Source organism: Symphalangus syndactylus, chromosome 6 (assembly GCF_028878055.3).
Source record: "Symphalangus syndactylus isolate Jambi chromosome 6, NHGRI_mSymSyn1-v2.1_pri, whole genome shotgun sequence".
NCBI lineage: Eukaryota > Metazoa > Chordata > Mammalia > Primates > Hylobatidae > Symphalangus > Symphalangus syndactylus.
Window position 1 is genome coordinate 75,536,473 of NC_072428.2, and position 19,266 is coordinate 75,555,738.

Genomic DNA, 19,266 nt, shown 5'->3' on the forward strand with positions numbered 1-19,266 from the left:
CAGAGCTCCCCAGAAACTTGCCTTCTGGGCCACTTGTAAAGCTGTTTACAAAGAAATGTCGTGCCAGACAGGCTCCACTTCAGATTTGGCAAAGGGCAGTATCAGGAGAAGCTCGTGGCTGCTCAGTTCTCCTGGCCACCATGAACTTCAGGAAGTGGATGCTATAGCAACTGCCTGAACTACACAATCTGGGCATTGGTGTATCCCTGTATGCCCTCCGGGCCACACACTGGAGATGACATTTCCGAAGCAGATTGGAAGCGCTTTTTTGGAATTTCTCTCCAATGCTTTCTACTCACACAGATTGACATCTTAACACGTGGCAAAGAAAAACATATTTAAAGAGTCCAGATCTATTTATGTAAACAATCAAGAGTGAGTTTGTAGTGGAAAACCCAAAGTTGGATAAATGGTGCACAATGATATATATTTGTTCATTTTCTGCTGTTGTACATTTGGAATGATTTTTGTATTTTGGTTTTGTGAACATGTCTCCTAATGTAAATAACCAATAGATTCTCTTTCCGGACAGTATCTTCCGATAACTGGAATGTCTGGGTTATAAAATTTGTGGATCATCAGTTCTATTGGGCAACGCCACCGCGCTTCAAAGTAATTTTATTTATTTAAGTTTCCACTGACAAGGTAATCATGTTACACAAAATAATAGAAGTATGGATGATTGTGGCAAGTTAAAGAAATACAAGGAACTCACCCTTACTAGAATCCAAGGCATTTGTGGGAAGAACAATTCATACACTGAGCACCAAATACATCAAGTACATTTTGGAAGACATTGAGAGGAGCGTAATTACTTTCCTGTAGTTTATCAAAATCCCATAATAAGGTTAAGCAGGTAGGAATATAGGCACATTTCCATTTCAGAAAGCATTCTGGTCTAGATAGAATAGAAGGATATCAACCCAGGAAGAGAACAGAACTAATATTGTGTGTGTGTGTGTGTGTGTGTGTGAGACAGGGTCTCACTCTGTCACCCAGGCTAGAGTCAGTGGCACAATCCCTGCTCAATGCAACCTCAACCTCCTGGGCTCAGGCAATCGTCCAGCCTAAGACTTAGCTGAGATTACAGGCATGCACCCTCATGCCTGTCTAATTTTTGTATTTTTTGTGGAGATGGAGTTTCACCATGTTGCCTAGCCTGGTCTCGAACTCCTCACCTTGACCGGGCAAGCCACCTCGGCCTCCCAAAGTGCTGGGATTACAGGCATGAGCCACCATGCCAGGCCCCACAATCTTTTCTCATGACAACTGCTGTCACTTAGACTTTACTATCAGAAAATGTAAGACTACCCTCATCCTTTGGGTTTCAGCTTAGGTGTCATTTCTTTTAGGAAGACTTTTAGGATGACTGTCCCTTCCTTTGTATCAACTACTAGACCATGAGCTCCTTAAGGACTTAGTCTTGGTTTTTTTTACACTTTTTTTTAAATTTTACTTTAATTTTTGGGATACATGTGCAGAACGTGCAGGTTTGTTACAATTTTGGCTCCAATCTCTACCAGTAAGGAGAGTCCATAGCAGACACTTATTTTGTGAGTAATCAGAGTAGCGCACATAAGAGACCCTCTGAGACATTCTGTGCTTTGAAAAGAAGAGCTGCACTGCACACTAGGATTACCACAATGCCTTTGTTATGGGGTTTGGCCGAGCATGCCCACAGGGTTTTTGTGATGTCATTGATAGAGGGTTGGACAGTATGGTAGATGTAGGACAGTGTGCATATTATTATTCAAAAAAGTGGACCAAAGCCTGCACAATGCTTGAAGGCTTTGTCAGCTTTCAATCAACTCTGCCAGCATGCAAGAAGCATGCACCCAAAATATTGTATGTAATTTGGTGGCTTAGGAAGATACTTTGGCAACATATTTAATGTCACTGAAAGGAAAACAGTTTTCGGAGACAGACTGCCTGGTTCCTAACCCTAGTTCTCCTACTTAATTAGAGTATGCCTATGGACAAATTATTAAATTTTCCTGTTCTTATGTTTCTTAATCCTTAAATGAGTATAAAATATTATTTATCTTATGGGGTTGCTGTAACAATTAAGTAAGTTAGAACATGTGAAGCACTTAGAACAGTTTTTAGCACAGAATTGGTGATCAATAAATGTCTGTTATTTTCACTTGAATGACAGAGTATTTTTTAATTAGGTAAGGAAATACTGCCTTTTCTCTCTTACCTACTCTGCATGATAACACACTTGTAGTAAAATAGATAACTTTTTCAGCTTCTGGCACTAAAATTTGCAACTATTTTTTATTCTTTCATAAGCATCTCATAAGTTGCTTATTGTTTATTTCTGTCTAATGCAGGGCCGTCTACAAAATGTAGAATCAAATTTTTACTGAGAAGTGAGAATACCAGAAAGTCTTTCTTCTCTACACTTAGGTAGATAATATGCAACATTTTAAGAAGTATTTGAATCTGTTTTAACAGAATAACATTTGTGGAAAAGTCTGCATATATATATCTATGATTACCTTTTCTTAACTTTATGGGATATATTTTTTGAAGCATAATGCTGATCAAATGACACTTCAGAAAACATACTAATTTGCAATGCCATGGACTGATTAAAAAGACAGCCACTTCATCTTTTTCTAGGATATGCTGACTTTTATGAATTTTATAATTTTTTAAATGTCTCTTAATATGTAAATGGTGACTTTTATATAGATTTCTACTTTTTCAACTTCTAGCAAGGTTTGTTAATTTTAAGTTTACAAAAGTGACCTAAATCCCCAAACACTAGATAATTTATGAATACAACTATGTATAAACACTGGTGATTTATTAAATCATGGTAAAAGAAAACAAAATCTGTTAGTATGGCAACCGTTTTACAAATAACTTTCATGCACTATTAAAGATAATTATGGACATAATTATTGTGTAAATAACAGCCAGGTGCCATGGCTCATGCCTGTAATCCCAGCACTTTGGGAGGCCGAGATGGGTGGATCACCTGAGGTCAGGAGTACGAGACCAGCCTGGCCAACTTGGTGAAACCTTATCTCTACTAAAAATACCAAAATTAGCCGGTCACGGTGGCAGACACCAGTAATCCCAGCTACTCGGGAGGCTGAGGCAGGAGAATCACTTGAACCTTGGAGGCAGAGGTTGCAGTAAGCCGAGATCGTGCCATTGCACTCCAGCCTGGTTGACAGAGGGAGACAGCACGTCAAAAAAAAGAAAAGTAATAATAATTATTATTATTCTGTAAATTAATTATTATATAATTTTAAAAACATGAATACATAACATTGTTATAGATAGTTATGTATATATATATGTAAAGTTTTGGTTTTAAAATTATTCAAAAAAGTGGATAAATAAAAAACAGATTTTATTTTCATATAAATCCATCATTAGGAAATAGTCATAAAATAGTAAAAATAAGAAAAACAGCTAATTGTGTCAACCATTATATATACAATTTTGTGAAACACAATTAAATTCCTTGTTATACTTTTTTAAACAAGAGAGTTACACAGCACAGATGTGTTGGTAATCCCAGTTAATGTTTTATCTTTGAACATATTCAGATAAATAACGGCTAGGCACTTCAGCAATTATAATTTTAAAACGAAGTGAGAAACAAAATTTTAAAGTTAGCATGTGGCCCGGTGCAGTGGCTCACACTTGTAATCCCAGCACTTTGGGAGTCCAAAGTGGGTAGATTACCTGAGATCAGGAGTTTGAGACCAGCCTGAGCAACATGGTGAAACCCCGTCCCTACTAAAACTACAAAAATTAGTTGAGCTTAGTGGTGGGCGACTGTAATCCCAGCTACTTGGGAGGCTGAGGCAGGAGAATCCCTTGAACTTGAGAGGCAGAGGTTGCAGTGAGCTGAGACCAAGCCCTTGCACTCCGGCCTTGGTGACAGAGCGAGATACCGTCTCAAACAACCAAACAAAACAAAACAAAACAAAACAAAACAAAACAAAACAAAACAAAGCAGAAATCAGCATGTGATAATATTTAGTGAAATAATTGTTATACTTAAAATATTTCTTTGAATACCTTGTGTTAAGTCAACTTTCTTGCATCTCATTCCAAACTTGTCTGTTGAGCTTTGAGCCCCCAAGTGTGGTTTTCAACAATTTATAAACCTAATCAGCCAATTTACCCATTTCTATGCAATCTAATCAACCTCAGGAATTGGGTGTGGTCTTTCGTGGGCCCATACACTTTCAAAGGATGCTTCTCCAGAGGTTTCTCTCTCCTTCAGTGAGGACCCACTGGATTTGTGGCTGCTGGGCTTTGGAGCATCAGGAGTGACTTCTAATCTGCATATCTACAGAGCTTCTAGACTGAGACCATTCATAGCAGTCTTGTGAGTATAAAATGTGCAGCAAAACCATCATGCTCACTTTTACTCTTAAAAATACTTTAAATTTACCTGGCAGCATGCTTGGGTCTTTTCTAAGCAAACAAATAACTGTCTTGGTGATTTTACGGAAAATCAATATAAATTATCTTCAATTTGTAAGGTATGGTTTGTGTTCCCTTGCTATTTCATTCTTTTTGTGTGACTGTTTTCTGTATTGTTAGATTTTTCTTAAGTGTGAAAAGATATATTTCCATAGTTTCATGCAATGATAGAACCCATAAAATACCTAAAATGTTCACTAGAATGTGGGCATGTAGTAGTGGTTATAATGTACCCTAAAGTGAATGTTAAAAATGTTGAATTACTTTGAAAATTCTTGTTGCAAAGGTCTTATTTGCTGTCTCTTCAAAATTTGCAGTTTGCAGACTAGATTTGAAAGCTGTTGAAAATAGACTTAATCGGCCGGGCATGATGGCTCATGTTTTTAGCCTAGCACTTTGAGAATCCAAGGCAGGCAGATCGCTTGAGGTCTAGAGTTAGACACCAGCCTGGCCAACATGGTGAAACTCGGTCTCTATTAAAATTACAAAAAAATTATCCTGGCATGGTAGCGGGCGCCTGTAATACCAGCTACTTGGGTGGCTGTAGCAGGAGAATTGCTTGAACCTGGGAGGTGGAGGTTGCAGTAAGCTGAGATCGCGCCACTGCACTCCAGCCTGGGTGACAGAGTGAGACTGCATCTCAACAACAACAACAACAAAAAAAAAAAAAAGAAGAAAGAAAGAAAGAAAATAGATCAATAGATCTAATCAAGTGGCAAGGGCTCCCAAGAAGCTGCAACTTCCAAGTCACAAAGGGGAAAGGTGAATTCGTGGCCACGCTTTCATTAACTGCATTTCTGGGTTTTCTAGTGTAGAGTGGAAAACCTAACACATATCTTCATTTTTTTGTTATTTTAGAAGATAATTAATTGTTGATTAATTCTTGCTAATTATTATAGGTGAAATATTGGTATTTCAGAATGTGAAAGTGTTCTCTCTAATCATCTGAATTGACTATGGGAAAAAACTTTCCTAATTAAAAATAATAGGTATTATTTACATTTAATGTATTGAAAGGAAGAGTTTTGATATTAAAGTTAAAAGGACAAATTTAGTGACTGATAATTTTAGGAGTTGACAATCCACTCTGATTAATCAATCTTAGACAAAAGCTACTTTATTTATAATTGTCTGAGCATACTTCTTAGGTGAGTTTGGAGGCAGGGAGTATAGAATAATACCATAGATACTGAGTGTCTTTCATATATTATCATCATGGAATCATTAAGAGAGATAGAATGACAGAGACCTGATGGCATTCAGAATGTACTTCTTCATTAATTAGCTTATATAAGTGAAATCATCCCAGCTTTTACCCTCCGCCCAGGCTTTAAGCTTGTCTAAGTAACTGGGAATGATTGAGAGCACGGCTTGTTTAACAAAAATGCCATGAGGACTGTTGTCTCATTTTCTCATTTGCATCATGGTTGTTCATATCCATAAGTTTCATACCCATGAATTCAACTAATCTCAGATAAAAAATATTTACAGGGAGAAAAAAGCAGCTGTACTGAACATGCAGTTCTTCTTTTTTTTTTTTTTTTTGAGACAGAGTCTCACTCTATTACCCATGCTGGAGTGCAGTGGTGCAATATCGGCTCACTGCAACCTCCACCTCCTGGGTTCAAGCTATTCTCCCACCTCAGCCTCCCGAATAGCTGGGACTACAGGCAGGTGCCACCACACCCTGCTAATATTTTGTATTTTTAGTAGAAACGGGGTTTCACCATGTTAGCCAGGATGGTCTCGATCTCCTGACCTCGTGATCTGCCCACCTCGGCCTCCCAAAGTGCTGGGATTACAGGCATGAGTGACCGCGCCCTGCCAAACATGTACATATTTTTAATTTTCTTGCTATTCCTAAACAGTATGGCATTACAAGTATTTATATAGCATTTACATTGTATTAGGCATTCAAAGTAATCTAGACATAAAGTATTCAGGAGGATAGGTTTAGGTTACATACAAATCCCACACCATTTACTAATAAGAGACTTGAACATCTTAGGATCTTGGTATCTCAGGGAGTCCTGGACTGAATGTTCGATGACTATTGAGGGAAAATTTTATAAATCCCATATGTTTGCATTTACTATGTCTCAGTTTGTACTGGAGCTAACTTATTAGACATATTGGACAGAGCTCAAGTAGACAAGGAAAATTGTCCACCAGCCTTTTTTTCCTTTTCATCGGGGCAAATAAAAATAAGAGAAAGAAATTCTCACTTTTTTTTTTTATTTTCAGAAACACGGATTCAGATGCCCTGCGAGTCTCCCAGAATGAGCTCATTTGCTGCATTTGCCTGAAATACCTCATAGACCCGGTCACCATTGACTGTGGGCACAGCTTTTGCAGGCCCTGCCTCTGCCTCTGCTCAGAAGAAGGCAGAGCATCAATTCACTGCCCTTTGTGCAGACAAATCTCAGAGAAGCCCAACTTCAACACCAGTGTGGCACTCAAAAAGCTGGCTTCCCTAGCCAGACAGACCAGACCTCAGAACATCAACAGCTCACACAATATCGGTGTGCTCCATGAGGAGACTAAGGAGCTCTCCTGTGAGGCTGAAAAGAGATTGCTCTGTGGGCCCTGCTCTGACTCACCAGAGCACATGGCTCACAGCCACAGCCCAATAGGATGGGCTGCTGAGGAATACAGGGTACGTGATGCCGCTAAGGCAGTTTGAATTATGTAGAATCCCAAATAAGAATGATGAGGGCCTATGATAATGATGGTGATGAGAATGCAGATGGTGTAGGGGGTGATAATTCCATGTCAATCGTGACACATAAATGTGTCCTTTCAATGTTGCTGACTAATTTGGCACTCTAAACATAGTTGTGTTGAGACTTCGCTAAAGGAGGTTTCCTTAGAAACATTGTTCAAACATATAGAATGGAGCTGTGGAGCAGGTGGCCAGCACCAAGAACACTGTTCAAAGTCAGGTTATATAAAAGCCAGTTTCTCAGAAAATTGATGATATTATCAGAAGGGTCCCTTAAAACTCTCTATTATGTTTCTATCACTTTTCACATCTAAATTATTAGAACCAAATGTGTTTAATTTTGAAAAATCTGACCACTCCACTCTAACTTAATTTATGTTTCTTTCAATGACAGCCTTTTTTTTATTGATAAGGGGATGAAATCTACTATACTGTCTTCATTATTGCTAAGCTTCTTGCTTCTTTTGCAGGAGAAACTTATAAAGGAAACGGACTATTTATGGAAAATCAATCAAGAGACACGAAACAATCTAAATCAGGAAACTAGCAAATTTCATTCGTTAGAGGTAAGAATGAAAATGTTTTCTTTATTTTTATGCAAATAAACATGATATTAGCTTATAATTTTTAGCTAAATTCAAACTACCAGTTGAAAGATAGTTATTTCATCCCAAGAAAATGTAGTGATTTCAATTGATATAATAGCAGTTGCAAACAGAGAAGCCCACACAAGCTAGCCAAATTAAATCTAGTATATTGGATAAACGGCATGATGTGTATTCTAGTTCACATTTGAAGGTTGGTATCAACCTTTTCAGACACTGCAGATGAGACAACATTTCACTAAGTTTGGGTATGAGGAAGGTGAAAGCAATAGAATAGTATATAGAGTAAAAATATGGTAAAAGTAAAAAAAACTGCATAATACGGTGTATGGTTAAATGTTTTTTAACATGTAGGCGAATCAGACATGGAAAAATCCTAAAAGAGAGATTAATAGAGGAAATAATTGACTCAGTAACAAATGTGAAGAAGCGTCACAGTGACAGAAACCAGGAGTCTTTATAAAGGCTTGATTTAAAAAGGGAGAGAGAATAGGAACATTGAAAAAGATGGACAGAAAAAGATAGCAAATATTCAAGACTCCTTGCAGGAGTGAGGCAGAAAGTTTATAAGTTGCTTGATTACACCCAGCATATAATTATTTGAAGTTTTCTATTGAGAGTGAGAACATGTAATCCTTTTAACCGAACGTCTCTGCAGAACTATGTGTCATTAAGGAAGAGGATAATCAGTATTCAATATCAAAAGATGCATATATTTCTCGAAGAGGAGGAGCAACTGCATCTGCAGGCACTGGAAAGAGAAGCAAAAGAGCTTTTCCAACAACTACTAGACAGTCAAGTGAGAACGACCCAACATTTAGAAGGGACGAAAGACATGTACAGAGAGCTGTGGGAGACATGCCGCATGCCTGACGTGGAGCTGCTCTAGGTGAGGAGGGAGGGTCCATCCTCAGAGACAGGAAGCCTTTGCTGGACAGTGCTGCCAGGACATGCAAATATCACCTGCATATGTCACTGCTCTAAGCTAAGTGACACATGCTGTCTGACTTCCACCATTTCCTTTCTCCATTCACTTATTACTGCATACTTTGGTAATCTTTGAGAAATTTTTGCCATTTTAGCTGATAGCATATAACAAAGTTCTCTTCAATATAATTTGGAGTGCTATCCACACAGAGAGATCATCCAAAATCATTAGAACTCTAGGCCAGGGGAGGTTAGTAATAATCCATTTACATGCCCTAGTTCCTCCTCACTCTGATGTCCCAGACAGCAGTGACTTGCTGAAGACATTGAGGGGTTTCCCCTTTCCTGGGCAAGATTTCTCAAAGCTGCTCATCAATGTCCATGTACTCTGTTTCTCATATGGTTCTCTGTTTTGTTTTAATAGTTGTCATGTGTCGTCAGAGCTTTCCTTGGAAATAAGATTAGGAAATTAATGACACTGGAAACCTAGATATCTTTGCTTTACTCCACCATCTCTTGCTGAGCTCCTTTCTTCTTAATGCCCACTGATGAAGCTTTTTATTGTTAAGTTGAGGTTCTGTTATTAATCTAGCTTTGAATGATTCCTTAGTAGGAAATAAAAAGATATACATTATTAAAACAGAAAGAAACAAGAGTGTGAGAAAAGATGCAGAAGGAAAAATCTCTCATAATTAATATTATCTTTTATTTTTTTGCAGGATGTGGGAAACGTATCAGCAAGGTGAGTTTACACTAAAAACAATGCTATTTCTGAAAAGTTTGTTCTCTTGTGAATGAAGGGGATGTATACATTTTGAGTACTAACATCGTTGTCAGGGGCTATTTCCAATTTTATTTCAAAAGAGGGCCTGAGGTCATCTTCTCTTTGGTCTGGAAAGTTTTCATCTTAAAATTTGTATGAATTAAAATATACATAAAAACAATTTGTCATTTGGAAGTTTGTTCTCCCAATCCATCCATCCTGACCAGCCATACCCCACAGATCTTAATACAAAATTACTCTGAGGAATCATAGTGGCATCTTCTACTTTAGAGGGGTCAGAGGTTAAAAAAAAAAGGACAGAGGGAGAAGAGAGTTTCCCTAAGGATGGGCTGAGGAGGGATGTTTTGTTCCTAAAAGCATCAATGACCCGGGCCTGCTCCATCACCGTACACCCAGTTCTAGGAAAGACCTCAGGAAAATGGTTGCCTCAGCACCCTCAGCAGCAGGGTTCTCAGGCTGGAATTAGACTCCTTTGATTTGCACAAAAGATTAAAGCCTTTTGTCTCAGTGAACATTCTCTGTTACACAATGACTAGCATTAATGGCAACTGCAGCCTGAGGTCCCAAAGGTTTTTGTCTGAGTTTGCTGCTCTCTGAAGTATTCCCAAGATTTCTGCCTACCCTCAGGGGGTGTGATGGGCAGAGGGAGGCAATGACTTTTTATGACTTTAGAAGTTGTGTAATGTCTGAGAATAACATATCTGGGGAAATTGGGTTTTTATGGAAGTAAAATTTAGAAAAAGTAACATCCTTATGGCCCCTAGAGTGTGGAATAAAATGTACAACCAGTTAACCAAAACGGGCAGAATTCTGAGGAAACATCTTATATGAAAATGTGATATCTTTGTATGACTGTGTGATTAACTCTGGGCCTGGAACTATAGCTGTGGCCATTTGTTTTGCAGGACTGATTTGGCACAGATGCAAAAGCCCCAGCCAGTGAACCCAGAGCTCACTTCATGGCGCATAACTGGAGTCCTAGACATACTCAACAACTTCAGAGGCAAGAGCCAGCTGCTTGGCAGTCCAGCCTCAAATTATTTCCTTATTGGGTCCCTTGGTTGAGGCTTTTCCCACTTAAGTTTTATTAGTTTTGACATGTAGGTAATACATACATTTCCAAAACATGTGCATCTTCTCTACCTGCATAGTAATATTACAATGATCAAAACTCAATTTCCTGACTTACAGTTTGATGAAAATGTAAAGAAAGATACATACTTTATCTGCAGAATAAGAGGACAAAGAATATTTAGATCATGTAGTTATGAAGACACTGCTTCTCACGGTGGCATCAGTATTTCATGTTTATTCAATTTAATTCAATTTTGAAGGCTTAGATTTGGCATAATGGTTTTTAATTCTTTCTATTCTATGTGCATTTACATGCATTCTACAAGTAACCTTTATTATTTACAAAATCAGAACATTTTGATCAACAAAGAAAATGACTGAAATATCCAGAATCAGGAGAATTCTAATGCCATCAGATACATCTCATAACAAGTGAAAAGTGAGGGATCTGTGAACGTGGCTTAACCATGTTAGGCCCATTCTAGAGAGCAGGTCTAAGTAGCAGAGGGCAGGAACCCAGAGTAGATTGAATCAGGAGCTAAACAGATAATGTAAAGCCAGAGTATTCTTTTCAGAAACTTATAAATTTTACATGTGTTATTTTCTACCAAATTTTTTATGTTTGAGACTATAACAGGCATTACTTACATTCCAATAAATTCTCACATCACAGCAAATTGATGTCTACCTGTTGATGATCTTAAACACAAATAATACAAGATTTTTCTATTGAAGAAAAAAAAACATTTTAGATATATCCTGAAACAAACTATGCAGAGATAGACATTAAAACATTACTTCACCCAGTGAGATGGTCACATTTTTTCTCTATTATTTAAGTAATAATACATAATTGTATGTGCTGTAGAGGTGTAATAACATTTCATTTTCATGGATACATGGCGCTGAACTCTCTTGGCTTCCTTTTTTCTGTATTTTCTCGGAAGAAGGGCAAATGAAGTGAATAATTGGGCACAGAGCCTCTGTCCCTCACAGCACTCACTAATATAATATTTTTTCCTTGTCAGTGGATAATGCTCTGAGCACGGAAATGATTCCTTGCTATATAAGCCTTTCTGAGGATGTGAGATATGTGATATTTGGAGATGACCATCTCAGTGCTCCCGTGGATCCCCAGGGTGTGGAGAGCTTTGCTGCATGGGGAGCACAAGCATTCACCTCCCGCAGGCATTTCTGGGAGGTGGATGTGACCCTCTCCTCCAACTGGATTCTGGGAGTGTGTAGAGATTTCAGGACTGCAGATGTCAATATCGTTATTGATTCTGACGAAAGTTTTTTTTTTTTTTTTTTTGAGACGGGGCCTCGCTCTTTCTCCCAGCCCGGAGTGCAGTGGCGCAATCTCGGCTCACTGCAAGCTCCGCCTCCTGGGTTCAGGCCATTCTCCTGACTCAGCCACTCGGGTAGCTGGAACTACAGGCGCCTGCCACTGCGCCCGGCTAATTTTTTGTATTTTTAGTAGAGACGTGGTTTCACCGTATTAACCAGGATGGTCTCGATCTCTTGACCTCCTGATCTGTCTACCTCGGCCTCCCAAAGTGTTGGGAATACAGGCGTGAGCCACCGCGCCCGACCAGAAACATTTTTTTTAATTTCCTCAAAAAGGAGGAATCACTGTAGTCTCTCCACAAACTCTCCACCTTTAATTCAGTATGTGCAAAGGCCTCTGGGTCGGGTTGGGTGTTTCTGGATTATGATAACGGATCTGTGAGTTTTTTTGATGTTTCTAAAGGTTCTCTTATCTAAGATTTTCCTCCTTCCTCCTTCTCTTCCCCTCTGAGGCCTTTCTTTTGCTTTGCTTGTACATGAAAAGTTGGTTTCATGATGATTTATTGTGACCTCCCATATATGAGGCAAATAGTGTCCTAAGACCCTACATGTGAGAGCCTGTGGGCTCATTGTAACCTCGGAATGTAATTACTTTATGGTTATAAATGGGATAACCACCTTGAATGTGTACATTTGTTAATTAAGTTATTTTAATTAATAAATTATTGTGGAATCTTTACTAGAACATCAATAATTTTTTTGTACTAGTTTTGTTGAGATTCATTCACTTACCGTGAAAGTCATGTTCTAATGTATTTAATTCAGAGATTGTTAGTGTATCACACTTGTGCAGGCATCAGAGCTCTCTACTGCCTGTGCACTTTTATCACTTCTGGAAAAATCCCAATACACATTAACATTTATTCTCCACTCACCCTCCCCCATTCCTTGACATCACATAATCTATTTTTTATGTTTTTGCATTCAGGTAAATAAAATCATACGATGTACGTTCTTTTTTTTAATCTGATTCCTTTTTCAGAGAGTATGTTTTCAGTTTGTACACACTGTAAATCATTTGTCTTAGTTGTATATTTGAACCAGGCTGGGGTAGAATAATGAAGTGGTGGATATCTTATCTTACAAAGAATAAAAAGAGTGCTTATTGTCTTTTTAAGTCTGAGCAAGGTAAGTTGACCTCACAGACTTTATTGTTTCTCAACATCCTAGTTATTAATCACATTTCAGCTCATACAACAGATTTTCAGTGCCGAGTTGCTCTGCTATTATATCTTCTCTGAATATATTATATCAGATTGTAATATTCAGAAAACTCTTATACTTATTACTACCAGATTGAAAATTCCAAGGAGGCAATGGCAGTATTTGTCTTCTTTGCTAATATATGACAATTATTCAATGCAATTTTTAGAATAGATCACACAGTAAATAAGATGAGTAAATGGATAAGTAGAGGATTTAATATATATAAATATTATTCTAACATTAAGAAAGTTTTCCAAAATATAAGTAACAAAATAGGATAGAACATACTAATGAATATCTATCAAAAGATAAGAAATAAATTGATTTTCAGATTCTTATCAAAGATAACACTATTATGTTAGGGTTTAAAATAATTGTAGCATAATTTTTACAGGGTTCATTTCAATTGTCTTAGGTTTTTAATATAAACAATCGAAAGAGGAAGGTTCCTATATAAGATGATGGGGAACAGGAACAGGACTTAGAATAATGGAGGCTGTCCTTATTTAAAATGACATATAAACTTAATTACTTACTAAGCATAAAGTGGCATAAACCTTCTTATGCAGTAGAAAGAACAAACTTGGTTTACATTTTAAATAAGAATCCAGATGATAGAGAATGGAAAATTCTATAAGAGAATGTAATAGCTACGTCTCCTAGCACACCGGCTTATGTGCTCTAACAAAGACCACGAATTTGAAATGATTCAGAAGGTGCATTTCTCTCACATGTTTCTACCAATATAGGAATTGGTCAAGAAGAAGACTGACATCTTCAACAAGTGAATTTTACCTCTTTGTGCAGGAAACTTCCATTTATTGCCATGTCGCATGCAGAAGGAAAGCCAGAAGAAAAGTAGGAGGGACAAGAGTATTTGGCTTTAAGGAAATAACCTGATGTTTCTCACAATGCTTTTATTCCTCTCCTATAGGTTCAAAATTAGGCAGATGGGACACCAAGTTGTAATGTATCTGGGAATGCTTTTTACACTCTAAACCATATTTATTCTTATCATTTGATACAGAAAACAAATTAAATGACTGGCACAACTGAAAATAACCCAAGAGATTTGTTCAATGAAACAAAGGTGAACCTCAACCTAATAAATAAGCTGCTGCCTAAGGTTAGCACCAGTTGTTATTCAAGAGTGAGTAAACCCTGCTTTTTACCACTGTCGAGGTGTCCAGTGTCGTCCTTTTTAGAGCCTGGCTAGCTGAGGGTTATGTGGCAAGAAACATCTTATTTATATTTTAGTCCCTTAAATGAACGATTTTGATAGGAATAATTCTCCAAATTTTGAAGATATGTATCAGAAAGATTCTCTTATTCCTTCATTCTATATCACATAGACTATAATAAACTGTCTCTCTTCTGCCTCCACATATTTCATGCAGAATATTAGGAGTTAGCAGAAAGAAAGCCTATCACCAGCTTCTTTTGGACTCGCTGCCTTTTTCCAAGTGATCTGAGCTGATAAAATTATTCACCTCAGGGCTCCAACCCAGCACTCCTTTTTGATTTTCACCAATGTTTTGTGAGCTTTTCTGTTGATGCTAAAACTCTATGCAACAGTCAAAGCCTCATAATTTAATTACATTATTTGTTGCTAGATTTCAAGGAAAAATTTATTCTTGACATTCTGCTAATTTAGCTCACATTCACTTTGGCAGGAAGACAGAATTAGCTACTTTACGATCACTTAGTATTTGACTCTGATTTTGGAAGATGAAAAAGTTTTTGTGTCTATTTACCATATTTTCTTAGCCATTTAACCAAGATAATCTTATTCTGTTGATTCTGCTAGAGATACTTATTTATTCTCTTCACCTGTCAGAATTTATGTTAGAATATCACCAAGACTTACTTACAATTGAAATAAGTCTAAGAGAGACCACTAAGAACATTGTCAATCATTAATACAGAAATCTTGAACTTCCTGAGATTTTTATCCCTGAAAGAAATTATTTATGAATAGCCTGGTTATATTTTCTTTTAATACAAGAATTTTCACTCTTCTATAGTACAAAAAGTAAAAACTGATAAAGAGGATAACTTGGAAAAAATTAATCTAACAAAACTGTGACACATTCTTGACGCACTTGATTTCTGTACTAAATTTAGGAGACACGTAAATGGCAGGTTTCCTAAGTGAAATAAGACAGACACACAGACAAAAATACTTCATGGTCCCACTCATATTTGAAATCGTTTTTTCAAAGTTCAATACATTAAAAACGGTGGTTACATTCGTGGGAAGAAAATAGGTAAATGAAGGGTAACAGTGGTAAATGTGCAGTAATGTAGAATAAATGAATCTGATGTACAACCTGTAGGTATATTAGATAATCTTGTATTGTTTTTGGGAAATACTCTGAGAGACTAGATTTTTGGTGTTCTCACATAAAAAAGAAGTACAGCTAAGTGATATGATCGATGTGTTAATTTTCTTCATTATAGTAATCATTTCCTTATGCACATGTATCTCAAAACGACATATTGTGCACCTTGAAAATATAAAATAAAACAAATTAAAACAGAAAGATAATTTTGTTCTTGCATGTAAGCCGAAAATAAGTGAAGACTGGGTCAGTAATAACAATGCTTTGCTGAATAAAGAGAATTCTAATAAAATGTTTTTAGTTGGGAAGCTGTCTGTATTAAATAAAATTGATCTAAAGCTGGTTACAGGGGCCATACATATAATCCCAGTGCTTTGGGAGGCCAAGGCAGAAAAATCACTGGAGGCCAGGAGTTTGAGATCAGCCTGGACAACATAGTAAGACCTTATCTCTACCAAAAAATAAACAGAAATTTAGCCTTGAATGGTGGTGAGCACCTGTTGTCCTAGCTTCTCAGGAAGCTGAGTTAGGAGGATTGCTTGAGTCCAGGAGTATAAAACTGCTGTGAGTTCTAATTGTGCCATTGCACTCCAGCCTGAGTGACAGAGTGAGAACTTGTCTCAAAAACAGCAACTAATTAGTTTTTGTAGCCATTCAACCTGAAAGGTATAATTCTTTCTTCTACAATTAAATCCGCATATGTCTAGGGCAGCTATATCAGGTAGAGCTTGTGCTCTAGTGCATATATCTATAAAACAAGTAAGATAATTATAAGGAGGCTCTAAGCAAAACAACTTTTTCTCATTCTGGACTTTGAGATCTTAATTCTTTAGACTAATTTTCTGTCTCAATAGTGGATATCACCCTGAAACTTAATTTGTCCAAGCACCTCACATATCCTGAGATTTTACAAAACATATAGTTCATAGTGTCAATACGTTCTTATGCCTTAAAAGTCTCCAGGCATTGAAGGATACTACTATGTGGAAACTCGGGCCTTCTACTGCATTATTGAAGGAGCACATTTGAGACTCACAGCACTGGTTGCAGGAGTCTGTTAACAGGTCTGGACAATGAGTAACGTCAGTCTAGATAATTCTGAGGAAGGCTTTCTGCCTTGTTATAAGGAGGATAATCACTGGAGACTGTAGACAAGTTCCCGGTCATCATTCCAGCATTTAGTTGCTGTTTTTGTAATCCCAGCACTTTGGGAGGCCTAGGCAGCTGGATCACTTAAGGTCAAGAGTTCAAGACTGGCCTGTTCAACATGGTAAAACTTTGTCTTTACTTAAAATACAAAATTAGCAGGGGGCGGGGGGCGGGGAATATGCATTCGAAGGGAAGGAGAACATACTTAACATGCCATTGGAAGGTGAAATTGCTAATACTTGAGAATATTGTTGAAAACTATGTTTAATTCTCAGTATAGAAAGATGTGCCCTTTCAATGACATTAAAAATTCACTAGAAGAGTGAAGAATAATAGTTAAAATGTCACATAAGTAACAACAGTCTCAAAACAAAGTGTTCTAAAAGGTTAAAGTATGTATTTGAGATAGAGGAGAGAATAAATAACAGTTAATTAATTAGACTTTATTATGTGAAAAGACTTTTCTAAAATTATTCCATAATAATTGAAGATATAAATTACAATAATTAAAATATACAAAAAATAAAAAGCATTGAAATAGTGAAACATTTAAAAAAGGGTAAAGTTGAAAATTACTTATTTTTTAATCTCAAAACTCAGAAAGTGATTTTATCAATGTCCTAAAATGTTAAAATAAAAACAAACAATAATGTAAAAGAAGCGAGGTTTCCGCCAGGCTTGGGGTGGAGCTAGGGCTTCCCTGGGGACACAGAAGCAAGAATCAGGGACCTTGGCGCCCACCAGGCTTTCCTGGACAGAGACTCCACCGCCCCGCCCAGGCCTCCCCCGGCCCCCCGCCTCCGGCCGCCAGCGTGGTGCTGTATCTTTTTAAAAAGTATTACCCATACAGTCATATATTGGGGAAAAACATTTATCGTCAAATTATAAAACAACGCAGAGCTAAGCATGTATGAATTGCTAGAATTAAACTCAATTTAATCAAGGAGTTTTAGATAAACTGGATACAAAATCTTTAACATATTAAAAATAGATATGAAGAAAACATGTCATTTGATAAAATGGGGAAATGTAATTAATGATTACCAGAAACACAAAATTAAGCCATATATGCGCTTAAGTAAATCGAATCCAGACATCCTTACAATGTAAAAAAAGATGCAACAAGAGTAAGGAGCCCAGAATGATGCAAATTAAGGGAATGGGGGGAGGTGATGTTTAGAACAAGCAAAGAGAATGCAATGGGAAGCAAACTTATTTTAGGCAAATTCTCCTGGAGTGGACCAGGCAGCCCTCTCTTCCAGACTCAGTTCCAAAGAGTCCCTTCTGTGGGTATTTCTTTTATTTTTCCTTTGAGGACCGCACTTGGTGTTTAGTTCAACCTCATGCGGACCTCATGGAATTTCCAAGACTTGGGGCCTTGGCATTGTGGCACCTTCCTGCCACATGTACATAATTCACAGCATTACCAAGTCACCACGAGCTCCACGCTCACCTCTGTCAGCCCAGGACCCAGCCAGGCAGTGTCACATGGTCTCCCAGGCATGCCTTTCCAAGCCAGCTATCCCTGCTGCGAAAGTTCTGAAGGCACTGGCCCAAGGATCTGAGCTTGGGCCTGTCCTAAAGCTCCGCAGGTGACTGCACTGCAGCCCACATGGAGAGCTGCAGCTCTAACACAGGGATTTTGAGAGGCCTCAGTCGCCTTTAAGTGGCACTTCCAGGACACCCATCCTGACCTCTCACAAATGGCTCCACCTTCCCAAGGATGTCCTATTGTCATTGGAACAGCCAGTGTCAGGCACCTTGTGCTCAGGCTGATGTGGCATCTGACCCTTGGCGGGTTGCCAGACATTCCTTCCTGTTTCCACCATGGGAAGTTGGCACTGGGTATGGTATAGAGCAAACACGTCTACCCTAAGCCTTGGGTGTGTGCTGCTTCCAGGTCAAAAATGGACATTTCTGGTCCTGACCCGCCGCCACCACACTGTAACCGATGCTCATAGTCTGCAGGGATGTGTAGAACAGCAATGGCAGGACAGCAAACAACTGGCGATTTCCCCAGGTCCCACGCTGTTCCAGAGTGGGCATGTTGGGTCCCTGTTCCCAATGTGTTCCAGCCTTACCCAGGTGCACAGGGTACCCTGGGGCTAGCACAGGGCTTGTCAAGTAATGCTCCTGGTGTCCACAAAACAGCTCCAGAGATACCTGCATTTTGAAAAGCCTGCCAAGCCAGCAAGTATGGGGCAGGACCCAGATTTCTTAGGCAAATTGGAAGGTGAGCTGGCCACTTGCCTGGTGAGTAGAAGCTGACTTTACCTGGCCAGTGTATGCAACTTGAGAGAAAATTACAGCTTCACGGGGGGCTCTGGTGGGACTGGGAAGTCTGACCTCCCGGGGGGCTTTGGTATGGTCCCAGTGGAAAGACTGGATTTTGAAAACCCACCAGATCCAACTGAAAGAAGGGTCATCCCTGATTGGATCTCAGACTCTCCCTGGTCTCTCTGGACTCGCTCTAGACCTGGCTTGCCTGTGGGCAGCCCTTCCCTTTGGCCCATGAGGCAGGTCCAGGTAGCTCCTGCAGCTGTGTGCCTGGCTACTGGCCCAGCACTTCTCATCTTTGCCATGTGGAAGCAAATTTGCTAGTACAGGAATTTTCCAAGTCAAAGGAAGTGTCGCCAAGCCTCTTTCCTCGACCTA

The 19,266-nt window shown here is 38.5% G+C and overlaps 1 pseudogene; it reads left to right on the plus strand.

Annotated features, from left to right (window-relative positions):
* The first annotated feature begins 210 nt into the window (after nt 1-210).
* LOC129485377 (putative tripartite motif-containing protein 64B) lies at nt 211-12,394 on the plus strand (annotated as a pseudogene).
* The last annotated feature ends 6,872 nt before the right edge of the window (nt 12,395-19,266 follow it).